Consider the following 15438-nt stretch of genomic DNA (forward strand, 5'->3'; position numbering starts at 1 on the left):
AGAGAGAGAGAGAGAGAGAGAGAGAGAGAGAGAGAGAGAGAGAGAGATTGATTAAATAAAGAAAAATGGCACCAGAGCAATGAGACAAAGGTTGTTCTAGAACATGTAGGCACACACACACACACACACACACACACACACTGGCATATACACAAAATAGAGCAAAACTGGGAATAATGAACCCACCCTATGGATCTATGGATTTATTCTCCGAATGAAATATATTGACAGAAAAACTTAAAATTGTAGCTAAAACTCATACCAGTTAAAATATGACTATTTAGATTATATAAATCTAAATTAAATTTAAAAGTCCATTCATACATTCCTTTTTTAGCTCCACTTATATTTTCCTGGTCCTAAGGGTTGCCTTGAGGACCTCACAGTAAGCAAGCACTAGGACCCATGAGTTATAATCCCAGCCCATCATTCATTTATTATTTAAAATCTATCTATCCTCCTATTCAAATCCTTGCACCATAACTGCTCCTCCCAGCATTCTTTGTTTTTTTACCTAACAGATAAAGTCCTAAGAAATGATGGAAAGTGGGCAAGCTTACACTGGAGCCTGGTTCCTCTATGTTCTGTGCTTTACTTTATCTGCATGAACTGTCTCCCTTGACGGCCACTAATCACTGTGTGAAACTAGCAGAGCCCTTAAATGTCTCGTGTTTCAGCTCTTCTTTTAAAAAATAGCCAGATTCCACACAACTCACAAATTGGAAGACAGGATATTTATTTATGTGTGCATGGATTTCCATGCATGTATTTGCTTCTTTAAGGAAAATCTTGGAGCAGAGCCTAATGGGAATGGCCAGAACAGCTTCCTGTGTGTCCCTCTGTCTTCATCTACTTCTGCCTTGACTCCCATGATGCTCAGTGTTGGCTTTTCAGTGTCTTGAGAGCACCTCACCGGTGCTTTTTAGTCAGGTTCCTTATGGATTCCGTCATCCCAGGGATGCCGTTGCCAAGGTACTCTCTGTTTCTGTGCACACTGAGAACACTACCAACTTTGCTCAGCTACATCAGGGGGATGCCTTAGTTGTCCCCACTCTTCCTAACACCAACTTCATTTAACAAGTCCACCACTCTTACTTTCTCTGTATTAGAAGCACTCATCGACAAATATTTAATCCCATTTATTTTTTTCATTTTTTGTTGCCAGGTGCTAAACAAATCCCAGGACTTAGGTTTCCATGAAGACTTTTGCAAACATGTGTGTGAAGACAATGAGGTAATTTCCTAAGGACTCAGCACTGTCTCGGGCTTGCAGAAGGGGATTAAAATATCTGTTCCCTTTCTGTTTACAAATCTAAGCACTTTACTCTCCTAAGCGATTGTTCCAGTCTCTATACTAGATTAGTTAGAAGACAGGGCACAGAGGCTACTAGAACTTGATAACAGGCTCTCAGGACTACATCTGGTTCTCCAGTTAACAGCAATGACTTTGCAAGTTTCTAAGAATGAAATGTCAGTGCTGTTAACTTGACAGAACCTACAATCACCTATGACCTGGACTTCTGGGCACGCCTATGGCATTATCTTGATTATGGGGGAAGAATCATCCCATCTCACGTGAGGGTGGAACATCCCCCAGGCAGGCAATTCTGGATCTTATAAGGAGGAAGAACAGGCTGAGCACCTGGGAGCCTGAGCACTACAGATGTCATGGGACCAGCTGCTTCGCCTTCCCTCTGCCTTGACTTCTCTGTCATAATGAGGTAGTTTGCTACCTTGGAATGTGAGCAAAGACAAACTTTCCTTCCTCCAATTGCTTTTGCTGGGGTCTTATTTATTTATTTACCCTCTTACTTGTTTATTTTATTACAGCCTTTTAGGTAGGCCTACTGTACAAGGCTTACTTTGAGTTTCAGTAACTAGGAGTTTTCAAAATCGAGGAGGCCAGACCTTATAACATGTTTAGGCTTTAGGGCTGGTACAAGTACGCCCTGCTAGGTAGAATTTCCTTTACAGTTTAAATAATTATCCACATTGAATGCTGAACATTGTATCTGTCTTTTGGATGACTTTTTTTTTTCAGAGTCTCTAGCTATCCATCAAACTTCAAGCTACAACACACACACACACACACACACACACACACACACACACACATTTGGAACAGCCCTAGTGGTGGAATGGTTATGAGCTCTATGTGAAAATAAGAGAAGCCAAAGGACTGGAAGATGTTTTATAACTTAACATAGACGACTATGTGGGAATTCTATAGGGAAGGTCTTTGTCAGTCTACCAATCTATACACGCCTGCAGGCTCATTTTTCCATTTCATATTAATATTCTAATCAGTTCCCTGACCTGTAACTAACAGAGGAAACGGCACTGACTTAAAATCTGTAGCTGGATTGCTTTATGCTTAACACATGCAGCCACGATAACACCACACCACAGATGTCACCTCTAGGCTTCTTCAGTGTCAGTTTGTCATGCTTCCCTTAGGCTGCCTTTGTCTTGTTTCTCTCAGTCAAGCACTGGTTGGCTCTCTGTGACTTCCGATCAATTTATGTTTTCTAGAAAGGCCACGGACAGGAAGTGCACACATCTCTGAGTGCTTTCCCTCAGCACAATCATTTTGAGATTTGTCCTTGCTACTGCTTTGTTACATTTAGTCAGTTTCTCCTCATTGTGTCCTAGTATTTCATTGAAGAGATAAACCACTACTTGTGTATCCATTTACCTGTTGATGTACAAGATTATATATATTCTTGAGTTCTGTTATATAAGTGACTTAAGAGTAAATGGTAGTGCATTTAATGGTCAGTTTTAACTATTTATTTCCATCAGGATTCTCTGAGAATCCTTTAACATTTTAATATTCCAGTAGATGCATAGTCCTGCTTCTATCTCATCCTGGTTTAACTTGCATTTCTTAATGACCAATACCAGAATGTTCTGTTGATTTGTTGTTTTTTAGCCAGCATCTTTGCTGGGTGGGTAAGTTCATGAGCTTGTTTGTGTGTCGTTGATGGAAGTATCCATTCAAAACTTTTGTCTATTTCTAAAATGTGGATTATCCCTGTCCTAATTGCGCTGTAAGGGACCTGTGAATACCCTCCACTCAAGGACTATGCGGGACCAATGATTGGCAGATATTGTCCCAGTATAGATGTCCTGTCCCTCTTACATTCCTCCTGTCCTGTCTCCCTCACACATTCTCTCCCCCATTCTTCTTCAGTCTTTCCCTTGGAAAAAGGACTTTTCCATGGAATTGTCTTTGTAACGTTGACAACAACGAAGTCACCAAATTTTTAAAATTCTATTTCTTGACCTTTCCTTCTCTTCTGTTGATCTACTTGTCTACCTCACGTGAAATGTCATGCTGTGTCAATTACTGTAGCTTTACAGTTAGGTTCAAATCCAATATCGCAAGCACTACAGCTTTGGGTTTTCTTCAAAATTGTTCTGGGTAATCTTAGACCATTGCATTGGTGTGGAAAATTTAAAATCAGTGTATTTATTTACCTTTCCAAGGATAACCTGTTGTAATTTTATTTAAATTGTCTTTTAGAGTAGAGGTGATTGACATCTGTGAGAATGAATCAACATTCTGTGAGCATAGTGTATTTCTGCTTTCAATTTAGGTTTTATTTCTCGTAATACTTTATGGTGTCAATGTAAAACTTTGTCACATTTTCTCTAGTACATTGTACTTTTGGTGTGAGTGTAAGCTGTATTTGAAAGTTCACATTTCGCTACATAGAAATACAATTCAGTTTTGAGTATAGATTAGCATTCTATAAAATCTTAACCTCAGTACTCAACACCAGCCAGTTCCAGCACCTTTTCAAAGATCCACAGAATATTCCCGGTACATCACTATGTTGTATGTGACTATAGGCATTTTTGGTCAGCTGCTTTTGTTATAGCTTCACTACACAGTAGAGCATCTGCTCTTACAGTGTTGAACACCGTCATGGAAACAGGCATACTTGCTTTGTTTTGAATGTAATGGAAGAAGACAATTATTCTTTTACCATACTAGTGCTTAACTGCAAGTTTTTAAACGTTATTATTTACTACATGCCTTTTACTTGGCTAAAGAAATTCAGTTAGGTTCATTTTTAAACTAAGGATAATTGTCAGCTAAAGGTAATTTTTTTCCCTCTTTGCCTCTGGGGAATGTCTGGCAATGTCTTGAGGCATTTCGGTAGTCACAACTGCAGGAAGGTGGTTTCAAAACAGCATCTGTACTCAGCTTTCCATAAAAGGTGAATGTCTGTTGTGAGGCAGAGAATCTATGTGTGTGTTGATGTGTGTTGGCTAAGAATTTGTATCAGACAGAGCATTGGAATTTCATCGTTTTCTTCGGCTCTGTCCCCTTTTCAGTCTCTTTTCTCTCACTGTCCTCATGGCCTCTTTCATTGGTACAGTGCCTAGGCTGAGCTAGCAACCATCTGGATCCCCCCTTGACTGATACCTAAGCAAGTCTGGGAATTGATGGTGAGTAAGTATCCCTGGTACAGCTTTTTTGTTTGTTTTTTATGCTTTCCTCTGAATACGATTTTGTGTCTGGCTTCATGAACTGCCCCTCCCCCATTTTTGTCCGCTGATCTAGTGAATTCCATGGATTGACTTTTAAATGTTACGCAAGTCTTGTATTTTTCATTCAATATGGTATCGTTTTACTAAAATTTGAATGAACTAACGTAAAGAACTTAGTTCTGAACTTTTACAAAGTTGTGGGATATTTTTTTTTGTCTTTTAAAAATGTGATTTCTTTTTGAATTTCAGACCTCTGCATTTCAGTAGTGAGTTTAGAATCATTTTATTCACTTCTCCTATTTTTTTTATTATATATCAATATTATTGAACTTAACTTTCTCAGATTTGTCGGTTCTTACATTTGTATTTGGATGGAATATTGGTCTGTTGATTATTATTTTTTATTTCTTTCTAATTTAGTTCTGTTGTGATTGAAGAGCATCCTATTATCGATGTTAATTCTCTAAAATATAGCAAGTCTAGTTTGGTGGATAGTAAGTATACCATAAAACAATGAGCATTGTTTTATCTTGCATTTCCCTGATGTCTAACGATGTTGAATGTTTACAATAATATTTCTCAGCCATTTACATTCATTGTTGGATGTTTTGAGTTCTTTGTGTATTCTAGATATTAACCCTCGATCTGATATACAGCTAGCTGATGACGATTATTTCATTGTGTAGTCTTCCTATTGGTAGTGTGGTTTGCTGGATGAAATGTTTCAGTTATGTGAGTTTCCAGATGTTAATTTTGGTTATTCATGAGTGTGCTGTTCAGAAAATCCTTCCTAAATTGAAGCCTATTTCGTAGCTTGCTTTCTAACAAGTTAGGGCTTAGGTTCTATGTTGAGATCCTTTATCCATCTGATGTTGAGTTTTACGCAAGGTGACATAATGACTAAGTTTCACTCTTCTACATGTAGCCATTCGGTTTGACTAGCACTATCTGTCGAAAATGGTGTCTTTTATTCTGATATGTATCTTTGTCCTCTTTGTTAAAAATCAGGCAGCTATAGGAGCATGCACTATGTGGACTCTAAATTCTATTCCTTCAGTCAGTGAGTCTGTTTGTATGCTGGCATTGCTGTGTTTTTATCAGTATACCTCTGAAGGATGACTTGGAGCCTGGGATGATGAGCCCTCCAGCAGAGGTTTTACTTCTCAGAATTGTTTATTTATCCTGGTTCTTTTATGTTTCCATATGAACATTTAGATTTTTTTTTCTGTAAATTTAATGGAAAATAAGTCAAATCCATAGATAGCATTTGAACTGGCAATTTTCACAATATTAATCCTACCAGTTCATAAGTAATCTTTTCAATCCATGGTATCTTTTTCAATTTCTTTATTTAGTGTCTTATCATTTTTATTGTACCAATCTTTCATTTCTTTGGTTAAACTTATCCCAAGATTCTGTTTCTTAGGCTATTTCAAATTGGATTGTTTCTTTTCTTTCTGGGTGTGTTTGTTGATCATATATAGGACAATAAATGATTTTCTTTTGTGAAAAGTTTATATCCTGCTACTTTGGTAAGCAGGTAGACAGTTGTAGGATCCTTTTGTTAGAACCTATAGGTATGTGTGTATGTATGTGTGCATGTGTGTGTATACAATCTTAACCATTTTAGAATGACAAAAATAAACAGCAACAAGAAGTCACAACAAATGCTGGCACAGACACGGGGAAAGGATATACCTATTCACTGCTCATAGGAATGAAAACAGGTGAAGTAGATAAGAAGATAAGTGTGTAAGGTTCTCACAAAGCTAAGACTAGGTCTACCACATCATTCAGCTATACCATTCGTAGGCATACTCCCATAGGACTCTATGCCCTACTACAAAAATGCTTATTTATAAAGACTCATTGCTACTCCATTAACATCCAGGCAGTAGAAATAGTCTACTATGGATAATGCAAATGTGTTATACACATGCTGCAAGATTATTCAGTTATTAAAAAAATGAAATCATGAAATTTACAGGTTAATGGATGGACCAGGAAATATTTCAAGTGGAGTAACCCAGACCAACAACCACAAATGTGACATATTCTCCCCACTTCACAGGTTGAAGCTAGCTTTTGATTTTTAGATATGTGTGTACTTACATTAGAATCCCTACAAAAAATCAGTAATGGGTCGTAGGGAATTTCAGGACTTAGGGTAGAATTCAGGTGGTACGAAGGGGAAAGGGGAAAGGGGAAAGAATTAAATGTCAGTGTGTCTGGGAGGGCAGGGTAAAGGAGGAAATACGGGGAAGAAATAACACGTGTAGAAGCCTTCCACTGTAGAAGTTCCCCAAAATATATACATATGCATACATAAAAAGAATAAAAAGGAGTTAGCCTATAATGATGGGATAATGATAAAGCCTCTCTGAGATGTCACAGGCTATCAAATAAAAAGCCCTGTGGCAAGTATGGGTTACTTCTTTCCAAGCCGTCAATCAATAGGTTCTCTTAAACCCCATTATAGATTATAGGCTATTGCCCATGCTCTGGTTATTCTACAGAACTTATTGGTAAGGCACTATAGCCAAAGATGCTACACATTATATTTGAGCCATCGGATGTGAAGGAATTAAGCCTGCACTGACCTAAAAGCATCAACTACTAGCTAGCTTTCACAGTAATTAAAAATCTTATGCATGCACAGGGGAGAAAAGTCATCAGTGGCCTTTTCCAGCTATGAATGTTGCAAGCTACAGTCTGGACTGACCTGACAAGATAGGCTCATTGGTGCATTAGTGGCATGGATGTCACAGGAGGAGTCAACCACTTTCTGATTGGATTTAAGAACTTTCCCACAGGATAGAACTCATGTCTGGTACTGTATTAGCTGAGTTAAAATCCTGGGATTGGCTGTGTCATAGGCACCAGGGAGAATCTAATACCATTATTCTGTTAAGAAGACATGGTCTTTAACTACCCCCAAGCCACTATCTTTATACACATAGCTTAGTGCATCTCTCAACTCCCATCAGAGAGCTTCTTTCTGAAGTGGATGGTAATTAATGAGAGACTCAGAGAACCCATCTAAATGTGACATGTATGTCATACTACCCCCTAAGGCCCAGAGATCATCATGGTAGATAGACCAGAAACTTTGTAATTGCTACATGTAGTGAATGTTTGTGATAAAACAATATTTGCTAATGATAGCAGGGCCACTGAAAACATGAAGTCACCGTGTCTATGGCTGCATGCATAAGATCTGAATCAAAACAAGACAGCCAAAAATCTCAACATGTATAGGTGAAAGCTCAAGAAGTCCTACCCCTAGCCAAAGAGTCATAGGCAATTGACAGCTTCTAGAGTGAGGGAGAATTAATTTTCTACAAGAATGTGGCCGTTGAGCAGCTACCAGACCCCAGCAATAAACTATACTCATGCACACACAGCCAACACTAAGTGAACTTGGTGGATTTTTACAAAGAGGATGTGGAGTCAGGATGAAAAGTGGTGAGAAGAGAGGGAAAGGCTTCTCAAGGACAGGATGGATGAGAATGGACATAATCAGAACACTGCATGCATGACATTCTCATAGAGTAAAAATAAAAATAAATATACGTAACTGGACAAAAGAATACATTTTGGTTTGCCTCATGATATTATGGATGAATTATCTGAGGAATTGCATTGTGTCTACCATTATACTCAAGTGGGTAGTCAAGAGTATCCATTATACATAAACTTAAGGATGTATTTAGAGAACCCTTAGCTTCCATGGGTTTCTTTGCTGAAAGGTAGTTTTGCTATCATAAAAATCCTATTGTACAACAAAACAGAATTTCCTCTACTTGTTACTAGTGGGCCAAAGTACAGTGTTGATGATAGTTGCCAAGTTCTTCAGAAGAAGAAAGAATCACAGAAACATAGTAGCTATTTTATTTGCAGAATTGCTGGGTCTCAACTTTTTAATGAGTTAATATAGTGCTTTGGATTTTGAGCAAAAGGTATGAACTGCCGTAGGAGGAATGGCAGGTCTCACTGACAAAGCAATGGCTGCTTCAGTGCATAAACACTGGGGGTCAAGCTGCTGCAGAGGCAACTTTCCTATGAGGATCTAACTGAAGGCTACTTGAGAGCTTAAAGATTGGTGATACAGACAATGCTAGCCAGTCTGGAACTGCCACTTTGAAGGCACACTCGCTCTAAATCAATGGGATTTGGGTGGAGGGTAGAAAGGGCGCTCCCAAAGCACTAATGAATAAACTTGTTCAAGACCTTGCTAAACTGTTCTCACCTGTTCCTGGAGTCTAAGCCTCCTGATTCTGCACCACCTCATCCCCAACCCCCAAGGGCAAGTATGGTCTGGCAATGGGGGTCCAGGACAGCAAGCTACCACAAACACAGACATTTGAGTTTAAGACAAAAACAGTTCCAGTCAACTTGAGCAATATGCCCAGTGAACTTGAATACAGAACACCTGGGTGATGAGCTCTTTGATTGTCATGAGCTGTGTAGTAGTGAAATTACTCTGGCAATACTGGAGTTCCCCATGGATTGCTTTATTCCTGGCATATGTGTTCAGAAATCACCTTAGCATGTGTGTAAAAAGCCTTCTTTTTCTGATGGGAAGCCAACGAGACAGTTCAACAAGAGCAAGAATAAAACCAAAGAATGTGCAAGCAACATCAGCAAATAGAGTTAAGAGAATTAGGAGAAAAATGTCTTAAAACAGAGTGTGTTATGTAGACTTATTATTTTCAAACTATTGTATCCAAGTTCTGGTTAGAAAAATAAAAACAGTCAATTAAACTGCAAGTATTTTTGAGAACTTATGAGCAAGATGCAGTGTTGTGAGGGATTCTAAAGATAGTTGTTATAGCTGCCTTATAACCTGGTTCCTTTATAAATATTTAGACATGCATGACGTTTGAAATTCCTTTACTTCCCATTTTAGGTAAAGATCAGTTTAAGATTTCTTCTTAAATCCTTGCTGTCATAAATTATAACCCGAACATCTGCTTTGCTGCAAATGCCTTCTCAGAGGATCCACGACATAGTGAGCCAATGTCTTTGTATGCTTCTCACACATTATTGCAATCTGTAATCAAACACAACCTACATACAGGAATATTGTGCAGGAGAATTACCACGGGTGCATTCTGAATTGAAGTCTGAGCTCTTGGATTAAGGGAGATTACGTCTTGTAACTGGGAGAGTTGCACAGTAGAAGAAAGCAATTCAAGAAGAAAAAAGAAAACACCTGATCGGACAAAACGGCCAGCATCTTGATCCCTAGAAACCTACGGAACAGAAATAGCTCTTATCCTGTGGTAAATACCTGTTACGATCATATGTATGAAATGGGATCACATCATTCTCATGGCGAGTTCAAATCCTTCCTCTGGCCATCGTGTTCCTACCGTGGCTTAGTTAAGAGCAGAGAGTGAACGGGGAAGGGAAACAGTCAGTAAATAACACTGCATCAGATTTATTGGGTCCTTCTCTGTCTGTCTTTAGACTGGGAAGAACAGTAGTTTTGATGGGTGTGAGCTATGGAGGAGGGCTGGGGTAGCTGGAACATGGAGCTTATCTGCCCATACATAAGTTGAGCAGCTGTGATCGTTTGCTGAGGTTTGTAAGACAAGCAAATCCTCATTATGCCCAAGGGATCAAAGGCAAAGTAACGACGGAGATATTGTGCAGCTTTATTGAAGCTGACCAGTGTATGCCTTTCCTTTTCCCACGTCATGTCTCCAAGTCATCTATGGTATTCGTCTACCAAACTTCTAGCATCCAGAGAACATCTATTAATACACCCGGTTTTAAGAGGCAATAGAGTTATGAGATAATGCAGAAAGAAATTTACTGCTGAGTTGAAGACATTCTTGAAATGCAAACCACAAAGGAAATACCAAGTCGCTTCTCTAAGGGATGGGGTATGGGGGGTAGGGGGGGTGGGGGAATTTGTAGCACAAGAAATTCCATTTCTGGTTTTTTACTTCATTCTCTGAAGACGCTTCTGTGATTCTTGGCTCTCTCTGTGTATATGTGTGTGCATATGTGTAAGAGCTTATGTGGGTGTGTCTTTCCAGATACACGTAGAAGAGAGTTGAGCCAGACCACATGCCTATGAGTCAGAACTTCAGCTTGCATTTGTCTTAAGCCGTGAAGCTCTGGGTGTGACCTAACCGAACCTGGCAGGTTGTCTGAAGACTTCTTTCAACACTTGAACCATAATGTAGTAAATCAGATGACATATTGCCCTAGTTTTGCATTAATACTCATAGTTTAATAAAAAAGGAAGAGTGTGTTCTATCATGATTGCTTCAAAATACAAACAAAATCTAGCTCCAGACCCAAACTATGAGAACATTTAATACTGAGGTCGAACATAGCTAACTTGATATTAAAAAGCCTTATATAAAATACTTTGGCATTTGCTATGGAATGAATTGTGTTCCCTCCAAAATTCAGACGTGGAAACTGGAGCTCTACTATGTGATACAGTTTGAAGTTGGCGCCTGTAAGAAATAACTAGGCTGAAAGGAAGATGGGAAGGTAGGGTCCCCATGATTGTACTTGTGTCTTGATGAGCAAATGAAGAGACCCGGCCCCTCATTCCTGCCACAGCCCAAGACTCTCCTCTGCTATATAACAATAGTGAGTAGGTAGATGGATTCTTTACCATTTCACAAATAGTCAGGCAGTTTGATCCCAAAGTTTTTAGCCTTCACATTTATGAAAAAATAATGTCTTGTCTTAAAAGCTACCCACCTAGGCTGCAGATTTGCCTTTTTTTTTTCTCCTTCAGAAAAGAGCAGGCATCCATGGATATTAACCAGCCATGGCATATCAAGTTGTAGTTAAACTAGATGCCTCCTCTTCTATAAAGGATAGAAGAGCAACCCAGTAAGTGGAAAGGGTCCCAAAGCAGGCAACAGAGTCTGCTCCTGCTGTTAGGAGTTCTACAAGAAGACCATGCTACGTAACTGAAAGCATTGTGTAGCGGGCTTAGGTCAGTTCTATACAGGCTCCTGATTTGTGGGTTAGTCTCTGTGAACCCATACGGGCCCAGGTTATTTGACTCTGTGGTTGTTCTTGACCTCTCTGGATCTTACCCTTTCTAAGTGACTGCACTCATTTTCCCCCAAATTCTTCTTTACTACTATGTAAAAGCTTCCAACATAAACCATAGGGCATGAAAGGGAATAGAAGAAACTACTTTAATGGCTGGTTATTTATGAACCACACATAAAAATCTTTCTGACACCGGCTGAACCTCGTGGAAAATTTAGAAGTAATTTACAGAATAATTGTTAGGTAAACATGGAGTATTCAGTAGTTGAAATGCCAAGTGCCATTATTAAATGCTTATATTAGACTGCTAACTTGCATGGGCAAGGAAAAACAAAAGTGTCCAAACACAGAGCAAGTGACAGAGAGAGAGAGAGAAAGAGAGAGAGAAAGAGAGAGAGAGAGAGACAGAGAGAGAGAGAGACAGAGAGAGAGAGAGACAGAGAGAGACAGAGAGAGAGAGAGAGAGAGAGAGAGAGAGAGAGAGAGACAGAGACAGAGAGAGACAGACAGAGACAGACAGAAATTGATATAAAAAATCACAAAAACACTGGAAACTATACAACTATAATAATTATCTTTAGTAGAATCTTGGTGATATTGTGCTATGTAGTTTCTAAATTTTCCATAGCAAGTACATCAATAATAGAAAAATGAGGTTTATTGTACTGACAAAGGAGTTTAGGTATACATCATAATACAAGTATTACAAATCATCACATTAAACTGAATGATATATTTGAAGTGCTTTGTAAATAGAGTATTTATTGGTGTGGTGGTTTGAGTGCGAATGGCCCTTATAGGCCTATATATTTAAATCCTTAGTTCATAAGGAGTAGAATTTTTGAAAAGAGTCACTGAGTGTGGCCTTGTTGGAGAGAGTGTGTCACTGGAGGTGGGTTTTGAGGTTTCAAAAGCCCACACTAGGTCCAGTATCTCTATCTCTATCTCTATCTCTATCTCTATCTCTATCTCTATCTCTATATCTATATCTATATCTGTCTATGTCTATGTCTATGTCTATGTCTATGTCTATGTCTATGTCTATGTCTATGTCTGTCTATGTCTATGTCTATGTCTATGTCTAGTCTATGTCTATGTCTATGTCATGTCTATGTCTATGTCTGTCTATGTCTATGTCATGTCTATGTCTATGTCTGTCTATGTCTATGTCTATGTCTATGTCTATGTCTATGTCTATGTCTATGTCATGTCTATGTCTATGTCTGTCTATGTCTCTGTCATGTCTATGTCTGTCTATGTCTGTGTCTGTGTCTGTGTCTGTGTCTGTGTCTGTGTCTGTGTCTGTGTCTGTGTCTGTGCCTGTGCCTGTGCCTGTGCCTATGCCTATGCCTATGCCTATGCCTATGCCTATGCCTATGCCTATGCCTATGCCTATGTCTATGTCTATGTCTATGTCTATGTCTATGTCTATGTCTGTCTATGATGTCTATGTATCTGTCTCTCTGCCTTCTACCTGAGAGTTAAGATGTAAAGTTCTCAGCTACTTCTCTAGCACTATGACAGCCTCCCTGCCCCCACACTTCCCACCATGATGATAACAGACGAAGCCTCTGAAACTGTAAGCCAGCCCAACTAAAGGTTTTTCTTTATAAGGGTTGCCTTAATCATGATGTCTTTTCACAGCAGCAGAACCCTAAGGTAACTGGTATTTATGACACTGCCTGACTAGTTAGCATTTTACAAAAGTTCTTTTTGGGACTAGTGCCACCCTACACTTGCTTGTTGATAAACGTACAGGATCACATCACTGTCAGCAAGACCTTTATGGACTACTACTGCATCCACATACCCATGGTCTATCTGGCTCCCAGGTGGCAGTGTGATCCAGACCCTCTGGTAGTTTATAGTTTAGCTTTGGAGAAATAGACTTATTTTTTGCTATCAATGACTAGAGCGGAGAGAATGGTAAACAGCTTCTTCCTTCCTTTGCATGCATGATTTCATGTAGAAGAAGCTATAGACTGTGATATAAGATTGAACAGTATTTGATTTATACTGAGGAGAGATGAAAAGTGTGACCTTTTTGAGAGAAAAATAGGTTCTACCCATAACAATAATAAGACCACATGAGATCATAAGATTATAAACATAAGATTATAGACCTCAGAACGGAGGGTGAAGATGTATGTCTTATTGATGAAAGAGTGTTTATCGCTTTAAATATGGTGGAACTTGGGAGAATGGAGTCTACAAATGAGGCACGCTAAGATCTCATGCAATAGGCAACTTTATTCAGAACACCAGACAGTTTATACTCTGAGGGTTAAGAGGAAGTATATGAGTTAAGTGTACAATTAAAGGACAAACCACATGTGTGGACAAACCACACATAGCAAAAACATGTTGGTTTTTTTTTCATAGAAGCACATAAACAAATAATGATATCCAGTTGCAATGAATAATTTGAAGTCATCTTACTTCTACCCACTACACCTGGGAGGATCATGGAAACACATTCTAAGAACAATTCCATACTTTTAAAGAAACTGAGGTCACAGGACTCTTGATTTGTTTTCCTGGTGTTTTCTCACATGCATTCAGAATTTCCCTCCCATGACTCCAACCTTGGATCATGATATGACAAAGGGAAAATGAGTATCCAAATAACAGACTTCTTTATATTTGGTATTCAAGTGGCACATCTCCCTGCTATGTCAAGCATCAGGGAAATTGCCGTCTTGCCTTTGTGTCCACAGTCAGAGTTGAACCCGTGTGACCTTGTTCCCAGCACAAGATCTTTCTACTCAATCATGGAACTCTTGATTTCAAAACCATGGTCCACCTGTGTGCAGTGACCTCGTCCCTTCGGTGAGTTTTGACGAAATACAGCATGCCTGTAGAGGATCTTCAGTCTACTCCCTTTAAATCCTTTACAACTGTAAAGTATTATGCCATCTGCATTTCAAACATTACCTCAGAACATTAAAAAGGCTTCTGCAGTGTTTCCATGTTTTTGAAAAACACATCATCATTGCATATTGTTGGAGATGAGGAAATTTTATGGAAAACCCTCCAAATTATTAACATCCTCCTTGTAAAGAAGCCAATATAGTGCAAGAAGGATCTATAAAGCTGAGAGTGATGTAATTAATAAGACGGCATATGTCTGCATCTTTGAGCTTCTATTTTAAACACATCAAAATATAAAAAATTTCTTAGCAAATTTTAAGTAAGTACGAACAGAAACTCATGCTAGAAAAGTTCTCAGTTATTTTTAGAAATCATTTTAAAGGAAATGATTTAAGAAAGTTAAAAATTATATCTTTCCATTAACAGATCAACAAGCATTTCTTTTTCATGTGTGTCTTAGGGTCTTTATTGCTGTGAAGAGGCATCATTACCACAGCAATTCTTTTACAGGCAAACATTTAATTGGGGCTGGTTTACAGTTTCAGAGGTTTAGTTCGTTATCATGGTGGCAAGCAGGCAGACATGCTGCTGGAGGACGTTCTGAGAGTTCTGCATCTGGATCTACAGGAAGAAGAGAGAGACACTGGATCTGGCTTGAGTTCCTGAAACCTCAAAGCCCAAACTCAGTGACGCACTTCCTCCAGCAGGGCCATGCTTACTCCAAAAGAGCCACACCTCCTAATAGTGCCACTGCCTATGGGCCTATGGGGCTATTTTGATTCAAACCACCAATGTGTTTGTGTTTGTGATAGGTGTACATACACGTGTATTTCTGTGTGTGTGTGTGTGTAGAGGTGCATAAGGGATACATGTGGAAGCCAAAGGTTGGTGTCAATATTCTTTCTTTATAGAACAGTCTCTCCACTTTATCCATTGAGGTATGGTCCCCCAAATCCATAGATCACTAATATAGAAAGTCTCCACAGTAACCTTGCTTGATAGGGCATTCCCCTGCCTCTGCTTTCCATGAGGATG

The sequence above is a fragment of the Grammomys surdaster genome, unplaced genomic scaffold (assembly GCF_004785775.1).
Source record: "Grammomys surdaster isolate TR1022 unplaced genomic scaffold, NIH_TR_1.0 185, whole genome shotgun sequence".
Taxonomy (NCBI): domain Eukaryota; kingdom Metazoa; phylum Chordata; class Mammalia; order Rodentia; family Muridae; genus Grammomys; species Grammomys surdaster.